Consider the following 11,788-nt stretch of genomic DNA (forward strand, 5'->3'; position numbering starts at 1 on the left):
ATATTTCGGCAAATATTTTATTGAAGTGTATTGAATGCAAATTAGAATTCATATTAGTAATTGATTAATATACCAGTGTTAATGCATTAAGATACAACAATTTACCTTTACATCTTTAAAATGTTTATTTGAATGGTAGCGTGTTGAAAATATGGAACTGGCATTACACTAATATCATATATCTTTTTTTCTTTTTGAATACTAGTATAGTAGTGTTTGTGCCCAATACTGGAGCCAGATTTGACACATAACTCCCAGAAAAAAATAATAATAATAATTTTCGGTGAATATGCACATCTACACAGTAAGTCCATATCAGATACAAAGTTACATGAAATTCTGTTCCGCGGTTTCAGAGGAGCTGCGCTGACAAACTATTTCAGCAGTACATGTACATTTGATTTTGGCCAAACTACTAATTTCAAAAGGAATATACTAGTAACTCCCAGAAAAAAATCGAAGAAGTATTTCCTGCAAATATACACATCTACACAGTATGTCCGTGTCTTGAAATTATATAAAGTGGTTTCAGAGGAGTTGCGCTGACAAGAACAGGACTGACGGAAGCCAAACTTCTGAGTTCAAAACGGGCATAATTCCCAGAGAAGAGAAATTAAATCAGAATTCCTGCTAATATACACATTCACATGGTAAGTCCTTATTACATATTAAACTACTAAGTTTCATGAAATTCTGTTGAGCGGTTTCAGATCGAGGAGTTGCGTTGACAAGAACAGGTACGTACCCTTCACAACTCGTTGCGTGGGGTATAATGTTTCAACACCTGGTTTTGATAATCAGGTCATGAAATGTCACAAAATTTCAAAGTACTATTATTCTGTATATGGGTAAACAACCATTAAAGAGGTTCGCACCTGACATTTGGTGTAATGTCAATTTTTTGGGAAGTGTATTTTTGATTTCTACATTGAAGAAGAACTGGGAAATCAAAAAGAAAAACTGGGTTCGCAACGCTTGTTATTGAGCTATAGTGTTCTAAACATGACCTTTTTGCACTTAAAATTTATTCAATTAAACTTGATTTTTCTGTTAGTGTCAACACAACATAAGCAACACAAATCAATCATTACATAAAATAGATACATACTCATGTCCTCTAACATTACAGGTGAAAAAAGAAATTAATACTAGTAAAGGAAATAAGTAATGACCTTTTTGCACTTGAGATACAAAAAAGTTCATGATATCAAAATTGAGAGTTTAAAAGGACATATTAGGAGTAATGTCAATTTCTAAAATTTTACATAATTTTCAAGGTCTGGTCTTCCAATTTAAAATGCACCTTTAAAAAGTGGGGGTTGGAGATCAATTTTTTGAATTATTGGCGAAAATACTGAATTTTTATACAAAATTTCGAAGAAATTAATTAAAACTTTTTTTGAAAATTGGTGTACTGTTTGGAAAAATATATCAACCAAATTAATATATTACAACATTTGACCCAGTTCCAAGTCTCAACTACCTGTATCATAAATCAGAAAACTGAAATACATGTATAGGAGTATAAAAATAGACGATACATTGGATGAAACAGAAACTGTAATATCATGCAGAATTAGAACATTTTGATTAGTGAATCCTTCCGCCACAAAATATAGTCCCTGCCAAACCCTTTCAAAATTTGAATTGACACAAACTTTTTCAACTGGATAGGGTTCAGCAATAGATGTGTAATATATTTGCACCAATGGGATCAGTATGGAACCAATGAGTACTTAATTGTAGCATCCTGCGCAGTTGTACTCAAAAGCTCAGGAGCCAACTTCCTTAAATCTCTCAATTTACGTTATATTATCAGGTAAAAAATGCTTAATCTACATTTTCTTTTGATTCATCTGATAACCTGTAAAATCCGTCAGACTGTCTCTAGAATGCACTCGATGCCCGTAAGTCATTTTCTGAAACTGTTTTTATACATATACATTGCAAATTTTTGCATTTTTTCAAAGCTTAGATGAAACCATGAAATAGTTTTACTTAGTAAAAGAAAACTTGTATTAATATATGGCAAAAACAATATTGAAGAGTACTTGCAAGTCCTAGATTATCCCCAGGATTTGAACCTGGACTTCCTCAATGCAGTTACTCATGAGGTGTGCCAAACAATTACACTAAGACAATTTGCAAAGACGTGCAAGCACATTATTGCTTTAAAACTGTGAGACTAATTAAAGTGGGGGGATCCAAAACAATTACTTAGTTTTTAAATATGTTGAAAAGAAAGGAACAGAGAAAATTCTGAACACTGTCACTCCGTATTGCATAGCAGTTGTGCAACGGAATGACATGTGTATATATTAGTACAGGCATGATAGATGGCAGTCATTATTACTCAATTCGTAAAAACTGACATTGAAACGTTGTTATATAGGTGGAAATCATTTGTAGTACATGTACACGTGTATCTACCATTGTTGCGCAATAATTGAGCCCACCTTGCATGCTAATTCAGTTGTTAAATAGCTGGTTCATGTTAATAAAATGGCATGGAGGGACAATATTTCCATTATAGATCTAAAATCAAGAGAGTACTTCTCGGTGACACAGTGGGATAGGGTCGCATTCGACGAATAAACATGATTTCAATGCAAGCTTACCATAGGCGACGCCATCTTGGATTCTCTTATGGGGCAGCCATTCGGTATCCGATGCCTGGCCTTCGTTCTTTGAACATCGGAAGGCCTCGGGTACCAGGCTATAATAAGTTGAGTTACTGCCTCCCCCATTAATTTTTTTTTGTAATTGTATTAAATGGCAAGAATGTAAGATTGAACTGATGAATCGAACCCAATGATATGGAGAGACAATGATTATAATGATAATGATAGAACGATGCACTCTCATGATTTAAGATTTTGAAGGTCGGGGAAAATGTTAGTTTTGTTTAAACGTTCGTCCATTTCTCACTTCCTCCCTTTAAATGTTTTAAGATTGGCAAAAAAGGGTTTGGTGTTTTAGGGCTTGTCAAGTAGTTTAGACAATTGAGAAGTTAACTTCTCCCACTGCGCATCACTACCACCAACACCACTTTGAAAATTATGCTACGTGCTTGTTGTAGGTTCATGGATTGTGGCATTGGTACTATTTTAAAATTAATTTAACAGTTCTAGTATTTTAAAATGGTTTTACCCAAACATCATCATAATGAAGAAAACTTACCACCCCCACCCCCACTAAAAGCTTCCAGAGCCACACGCTATGTTTGGTTGAAAGAACCAAGCGTAGATGGAGAAGTAAGAGACCAGGAGAAGCCCGAGACACCGAGATACTGAGAATAATTTGTTTAAGCCTGCTGGTCGGTTGTACCTACGGTTCACCAGTAGTAAGCGGAACCGTAAAGATAATTACATGGAGTTTTAAAAGCAGGTTTGATTAAAACAAACATCGTTGGTTTTCGTCATGATTTTCCCAATCACATTGGCAATCGTTCATTACACGGTGTGGGGAGAAGAACCCAATCTGCACGAATCTCGAGATCTAAAAAGCCTCATCAGCCATTCTAGATAATATGTTTTTAAAAAAAGAGGAAATAAGATTCGATGGCTTGGTCGATCTCGTTACGTCTTTCTGTACATCTGTTGGAATTCAGGTATCATTATCTTTAATGCGCTGTTTTAATTGATTTAAAATTAGTATTGTCATGCTAATTTCCCCGCTGTGTCTTATTAATGAGTAAAACGAACATCAAAAACATTCGGAATGAATTAACTGAAAGACGTGGTTACAAAAGAAAGCTGTTTTGATACATCGCAAGTTTCCCCAGTCTTGTTTTGCTCGTTGTGTCAGACTCTGTTTCTGCACTTCCAAGGTGCAGTAGACTGATCTGAAAATTTCAATTTCATTTAAAAACAAGAATATCAGTAAAACTGATGGATGCTCCCCGAAATTCATCTAACCAATTAACTACTTCACATGACGAATGACTCGCACAATAACTGTTGAAATATTGTTGAAGTGAAGGTTTCTTTTTCATATATAAGGTATGTTGAGTGACGTAGACCTTTACAAAATGACCTTGAGTGACCTTTGTCTAAAAGCCATTCCCTATTTATGTGATATATAATCACTACCTGCTCAAAAACTGAAAAAAGACACTTTTTTCATATAAGGTATATGTTTAGAGTGACTTTGACCTTTCTTTAATGACCTTGAGAGACCTTGATCCAAAAGATCAATAACTGTTGAAATATATTTTCTATATATAAGGTACATGTTCTGAGTGACTTTGACCTTTCCAAAATGACCTATCTAGTTAGGTACCTGGTGGTATTAGTAAGGAGGGGGTGATTCATGTATGAAACAAGTACATGTGGTTACGTGGGCAAACTAGATCATTATATAAAAAACTATAAAATTTGCGAAAAGCTGACTTTAAACGATACTGTTGAAACCCCTGTAACATCAACTTGTTTGTCAGTAGCCTGCCTCTATTTAAAAACTGATCATACGCAAAACAAGCTCTTGCATATCGAATCAGTTGAGATATAAACATCACATGCAGGTGATAATGGAATATTGCTACATAAATATGGACAGTTGACGATGGAGAAGCTGAAATCATCCCGTCTGTCCTAAAGTTAATGATATTACTATTTACAGAGCACATCATTATAATATCTACATATGTATCTATCTATCTATAGTTACCATGTTATCGTTGTGTACATAATGAATACACTATTCTGGTTAACATATCATTTCTGTTAACAGTAAACATATGGACTTGTATACCTAACATTGTTTTATGGAGGTGTGCTACTAGTATTTCTGTTGTAATTAGTGAATGAATACGATGCTCAGTATTATAGAAGTACATAGAAAATAAACGTTATATACAGGTACATACTATCTCCATGTACATTGTCCATTCCTTATGAGTTTTTTTTTTATCAGCTATCTACATGTAAATCATTACACATCAAGAAATGAAAAATAAATGGTCTTCTATAAATATCAATTACGTGTCATGAAGTAATATTCTGTAATACAGCGTGCCTGTAATATGTTATCATGCTTCATCTTAAATAAATGTCATAATTATTAATTCCCATTTATAATTGATATAATTAGAAGAGCCTGTCACGAGGATTTAAGAAAAATAGAAAGATTTGAATTTCAATATCTACCGTCCCAAAAATCAAGTTGTGGATTTCAAGCATACATCTGTTAATCCTGTGTCTTACTACAGTGCAAGGTCATCAATGACAAAAATGTTTTAGTGCTCTTTTTTAAAAACTGTTTGTATGTAAAGCTGCTTTATCATAAAGATAGAAAAGAAAAATGAGAGTAAGAAGACAATCTAATTGTGATGTTTTGAGCAGGAGACATCATGTAAGAAGGTTCATAAATCAAGGGGATCATCTAGCATCAGAAAATGCCAGGAAATGTCCTTATGATGAATGACGAAAACACTCCATCATTTCATCCATTTTTAATATCAATTCCTGTGATCTTAAAACGATACAAATGAATAAGAAATGAGAAGTGGAATAACAAAATAAACACTACTGGCTATTTCTTCATTATTTATCATCATTGTATCCGTTAGCTTATTCTTTTATTTTCTGATAAAGACGTTATGGTGTTATGGTACACTCAGATCTTTGGATCGATAACGATTGAATCTTTCCGATATCCATAATAACATTTTAAGCGCCTCTCCAACATTGATTAAAATTAATCTACTAGTAGCCGATACGAAGGAGTTTAAATAAAGACGAGGAGTTGGTAATTGCTACCATTTGATTAACAGGAACAACACTAGAGGGACTCAGAAACAGAACAGCATCAAAAGGTTTGTCGTAGTATATTTGACTGTTTTAGAAGAGCTTTTGTCTGGTTAAAAGTCAGAATGACTTTAAAGTTTTTCCTTTAAATTTTGTTTCTAAAAGTACATGCATTTGGAATTGACGGTCATTCACTTAAAATTACCTCAAGTTGTCTGTTTAATTAAAGATGAGAGAAGGGATACACTGTCAATTGTGATGGATAACTAACAAATTAAGATTTTAGTTTTCGCTGATACACACATTAGTGATCAAGGTTTATCCATCCTTTGTCACAGTTTCAATTTCTTCAGAACCATTAGGATCATGTTTAATAAAACTTTTCAAAATGTACCTTTGAGTAAAGTGTTTCAAGAAGTTCAAACGAAGGGCCGCTTCCTTTTTGGAATAGTGCATTAAAGATTATCATTAATTCATGTTGGTATGAATGTCGCGATGACAAAGAAAAAGTGCACACAGATCTGTATGCAATTTGTCTACTCAAGACACGGCATTCATACCATATACATTTTTAAAATATCGGATGGTGCAGATTCGTATACGTCACATCGCGTGAATATGACTGTGAGTGTCGTCTGTTAATCGAGAGTTCTGACATGTATTTTAGCAACAGAAAATCAAAAGCGATTTTACTCTAAATCTGGTGATGTAATATTAGCGTGATATTTCTTTTAACGATTCCATGTGATGACATAAAATAAATAGAATATATATAAATTTAGAAGAAACAAAACAGAACGTTATTTAAGATTGCATGTAAAATATAATATAAACTTCCCAAACTCGAGCTGCGTAATTATCTCACTGTCACTCAGTTACTGCATGCATCAGAAATGCCACTTTCTCTAAACCCATTTACAATAATATCCGGTTTGCTTTTCAAATAGTCATATAACTTCACCAGGCATTTGGCTCCCAGTGGCTTCATACGACCTGAGACAGATCAACAAACACACGTGGTGGAGTCTTCACGCCACCCGTCCGCTGCCCGGAGAGCATACATATGTACCACTTCGTAAACTCGCGTTTCAAAAACATTTTCGCGCACTTATTCACACTAAGATTCATAGGCTATAGTTTATCGGTACATTTATGTGGAATGGTCACATACTGCACTCGATATTTCTTCAAAAATTCGTCAGTTATTTGACCACGAAAACAGTCAAACATAACCAATGCTTGTTGGGTTATCGGGGGAAAAAAACCTCATCACGCACGTTGTTTACATAAGGGACAATGCTTTTGTTGATATAATCATTCCTCGTCGATTCAGTGGCCCAGTGGTTCTCAGAGTGGGTCATGTGGAATTCAACTGGAAATTCAAATTTAGGGTGACATTGGGTAGTTTTCCCGCCAAATTTCAGCTAATTGGCAAAAAATCACCGGAGAGGGATCCAGGAAAGGTGGCTAAAATTGTAATTTGAAATGCTAATAAATTTATTAATGTATGATTTGATTTTACATTGTTTAAACATGAACAATTGCATTTCATTTCACGAGTGATGCCTCTCGCGAAATTCCGCGAGAATAAATTCCTCGTATATATCTAGGAATTTACAGTATTCACATTCTGATCTATTCGTCAGTCAACAATCAATCAATCAATGCTTTATTCTCATAAATGTACAGTCATATATTACAGAGAGGAGGTTGGAAAATACAGAATACTGCATATGCAATATGTACAGGAATAAATATATTTTTTATATTACTATGTATAAAGTGGAGAAACATTGATTCAACAAATGAACATTACCACGAGACCAAGTTATATTCTAATGAAATTATTAAAGCTACGTAAGGTCCACATTTTCGTTTACAATAAATAGAAATTTACATAAACTTTTCAGCAGTGCCAGATTTGTTGATTAAATAGTTTGTGGAATTTTATAATATTTGGATTCGTTGTTAGATTTTCAGACAAAGCTTTTCTGGCATTTATTTAATTATGCTGTGTACACTCAAAAATGTAATGATATTCATCTCCTACTTTTTTTTTAATTACATAAATAACAGTAACTTTGACTTCTAGGAGTATTATTCCATCTTCCATACTCAATGGGTAGTTTAAAATTATTACATCTTTTACATAAAATTAGTGCGTATTTTCGAGGCAGAATAGTGAGATGTAAAACTTATACGGTACCAATTTTGATGCACCAAATGCGCATTTCGACAAATAATGTCTCTTCAGTGATGCTCAACCGAAATGTTTGAAATCCGAAATAACTATGAAGTTTTAGAGCTAAATATAGCCAAAAACAGCGTGCCAAACAAGTGGAGCCAAATTCGTCCAAGGATAAGAGCTATGCATGAGGGAGATAATCCTTAATTTGGAAATGAATTTCTAAATTTTATAACAGCAATTAAATATACATCCGTATTTTCAAGCTAGTAACGAAGTACTTAGCTACTGGGCTGTAGAGACCCTCGGGGACTAACAGTCTACCAGCAGAGGCCTCGACCCAGGGGTCATAATGTAAAACTTTTAAGGTACCAATTTTGATGCACCAGATGCGCATTTCGACAAATAATGTCTCTTCAGTGATGCTCAACCGAAATGTTTGAAATCCGACTATTACTAGAAGCGGGTATCTCCCAAGTTCCCCATATATCATTCCATTTGTTGTCTTAGTACTCAAACTCAGTATACATTTACAGAATTTTAAATGCAATTTTTCAATAAATATGTTTTTTGTGAAACTCCATATCTCGCATCCGTATAATAATATTGATTGTATTATTTTGTCGAATAAGTCCAACTGACAACCTGCGATCATGGCTACTAGCCCTTTGTATGGAAATGATTAGCTAATTTGGCATGGTGATGTCACTCGGCATGCATTCATTTTTTTCTTCTTCATATGATTGCCTTCTATAGATTGAAAAACATAATGGGCCCAATGTAGATATTTATGAAAACCGACAGTTTATCATTTATAAGTCCGGATGCACCAGGTACAGTACGTAGAACTGACAAAAAATGTGTTAAACCAACTGCATGTAGAAACAAAGTTGTTCAAATTGCGACATTTGATTTGAACATATTTCGTTGTATAAATATACAAGGGGATGGGTTCTAACAACTTTTAGAAAACCTCTCCCGAAACATTTAGGGTCAGGACGGAGCACGATAAAGCCCCAGTCTTTAATATAAAATTTTACAAACTATTCGCTGATCTTTTGTTACTTGACAAGTTTTGTTTGATGTTAATCGACAGACGATTTTATTTCTTATTCGAATAAATACAGTACACAAATTAAATGGGGTGGGGGTATTCACTCTACCAAAAACACAGCATGTGTTTGCAGTCAGTGGTATCCTGGTATAATATTGATATTGTATATATGAATAAGGTGTCTCTACATACATTCAGAGACTCTTTTATGCTTGAAGGCCCTTATATATATATATACTGCTGTGAATGGAAAACTTCAGAGGCATTTCGCGACAGCCTTTGCGAGAAGTAGTGTAAATCAAATGTGGATTCTCAAACATTCCAAAGAACATTTGGAAGATTTGAAACCACAAGACTTTTCCAACATCAACGGCAACGAAATGAACGAATTTTGAACACTTTGCACCACCATTTCTTACGATAAATTGAAGACTAGGCTTTGTGACAATATCAATGGAACTGGGAAACATTCATACATTGTGAGGTCTATAGGCGAGGACCAGTGAAAGTGAAAGTGTTTTACTGACTTTAAAAAAAGTCGAAAATGATTTCCAGTATATATCAGTGTCGAAAGATACAACTATGACAATTCTTAGATTATTTTAAATGATTTCTATGTTAATTTAGTATCATTTGAAAACTATTACATGTCTAAGTTCCTTGGTATTTCAGGTTTAATGAGAAATGATAAGATAGTTTTGATCAATTCATGGTCAAAAATTGATACAAGTCTACAAACAACTTGCTACCTTTCATTTTTGAAAATATTCATTATTATATAACATTATGTAATAATGTATATTTCCAAAATATATCTGAATTTCATGGTAGTTTTTAAGAGATTTCATTTGATTTGTTCCGTTATTTCTCAAACTCAAACATTATAATATAACACGTTCCTCAAGTTGATATTTCAATCAAAACCTGATGCCTATGAAAATTTTTTTTTAAAATCTTTATGAATGAACTTTTCTGTAATATGCATGCTTTTTACTGTTGATAGAAATGTCTTTAAGTAAAACAGAGATATGATATATCAAATATTCTCTATAAGTGTAGGAAACTGGTTAATATTTGATGAATTATTGACGGGTGCTAACGGCGATAATGAGACTTATTGTTTCAGTGCAGTCTCCGTTATTTTTGATTTTTTTCTGTTTCCAGCAGTTTTATTGCTAGATGTTACAACAGTCGTTCTAAAAGTGTTATCAACTCATGGCTTTAAGATTACATTGTGTCTTTGAGAATATTACTTTGATAAATATTTTATATATTTTTCGCCTTCATTACATCATAATCCATATATTTAAGTATGTATCATTTTCTTACATTATACCTCGCCTTTCATTGATGACCAAAAAAAAAAAAAAAAAATAAAAAAAAACCAACACGCTTTCTAGCAAAGTGATATCTTTTTCCGCTTAGTGCACTTGCCCTTGAAACAATTGTCGTTGGCAGCAAGGTTATCGACATTTGTTACACATTTTGTCGTTGACTACAATATAGAGAGACAACAGTTGTACTTGTCGTCGTCGACATTCGTTTTACGCATGTCGACGACAGTATATGTAGATATTTGTAACTAATGGTGTCGGGGACAATATATGTAGATATTTGTAACTAATGGTGTCGACGTCAGTATATGTAGATATTTGTAACTAATGGTGTCGGGGACAATATATGTAGATATTTGTAACTAATGGTGTCGGGGACAGTATATGTAGATATTTGTTAGTAAATGTGTCGGGGACAGTATATGTCGATATTTGTAACTAATGGTGTCGGGGACAGTATATGTAGATATTTGTTAGTAATGGTGTCGGCGACAATATATGTAGATATTTGTAACTAATGGTGTCGGGGACAGTATATGTAGATATTTGTAACTAATGGTGTCGGGGACAGTATATGTCGATATTTGTAACTAATGGTGTCGGGGATACTATATGTAGATATGTGTTACTAATGGTGTCGGCGACAATATATGTCGATATTTGTAACTAATGGTGTCGGGGACAGTATATGTAGATATTTGTAACTAATGGTGTCGGGGACAATATATGTAGACATTTGTTACTAATGGTGTCGGGGACAGTATATGTAGATATTTGTTAGTAATGGTGTCGGGGACAGTATATGTTGATATTTGTTAGTAATGGTGTCGGGGACAGTATATGTAGATATTTGTTATTAATGGTGTCGGGGACAGTATATGTAGATATTTGAAACTAATGGTGTCGGCGACAATATATGTAGATATTTGTTACTAATGGTGTCGGCGACAGTATATGTAGATATTTGAAACTAATGGTGTCGACGACAGTATATGTAGATATTTGTAACTAATTGTGTCGGCGACAATATATGTCGATATTTGTAACTAATGGTGTCGGGGACAGTATATGTAGATATTTGTAACTAATGGTGTCGGGGACAATATATGTCGATATTTGTAACTAATGGTGTCGGCGACAATATATGTAGATATTTGTTACTAATGGTGTTGGCGACAATATATGTAGATATTTGTAACTAATGGTGTCGACGACAGTATATGTAGATATTTGTTACTAATGGTGTCGGCAACAATATATGTAGATATTTGTAACTAATGGTGTCGGCGACAGTATATGTAGATATTTGTAACTAATGGTGTCGGGGACAGTATATGTAGATATTTGTTACTAATGGTGTCGGCGACAATATATGTAGATATTTGTTACTAATGGTGTCGGGGATACTATATGTAGACATTTGTTACTAATGGTGTCGGGGACAATATATGTAGATATTTGTTACTAA

At 33.9% G+C, this 11,788-nt stretch overlaps 1 protein-coding gene across 1 annotated transcript in view; it reads left to right on the forward strand.

Moving 5' to 3' along the window:
- The first annotated feature begins 5,730 nt into the window (after positions 1-5,730).
- Positions 5,731-11,788, forward strand: part of LOC125658771 (buccalin-like) — a 30,988-nt gene continuing 24,930 nt past the window's right edge. Inside the window, exon 1 of the mRNA XM_048890167.1 lies at positions 5,731-5,815. The gene's annotated coding sequence lies outside the window, so the exon portion shown is untranslated. The remainder of the gene's footprint in view (positions 5,816-11,788) is intronic.

Source organism: Ostrea edulis, chromosome 9, assembly GCF_947568905.1.
Source record: "Ostrea edulis chromosome 9, xbOstEdul1.1, whole genome shotgun sequence".
Classification (NCBI taxonomy): domain Eukaryota; kingdom Metazoa; phylum Mollusca; class Bivalvia; order Ostreida; family Ostreidae; genus Ostrea; species Ostrea edulis.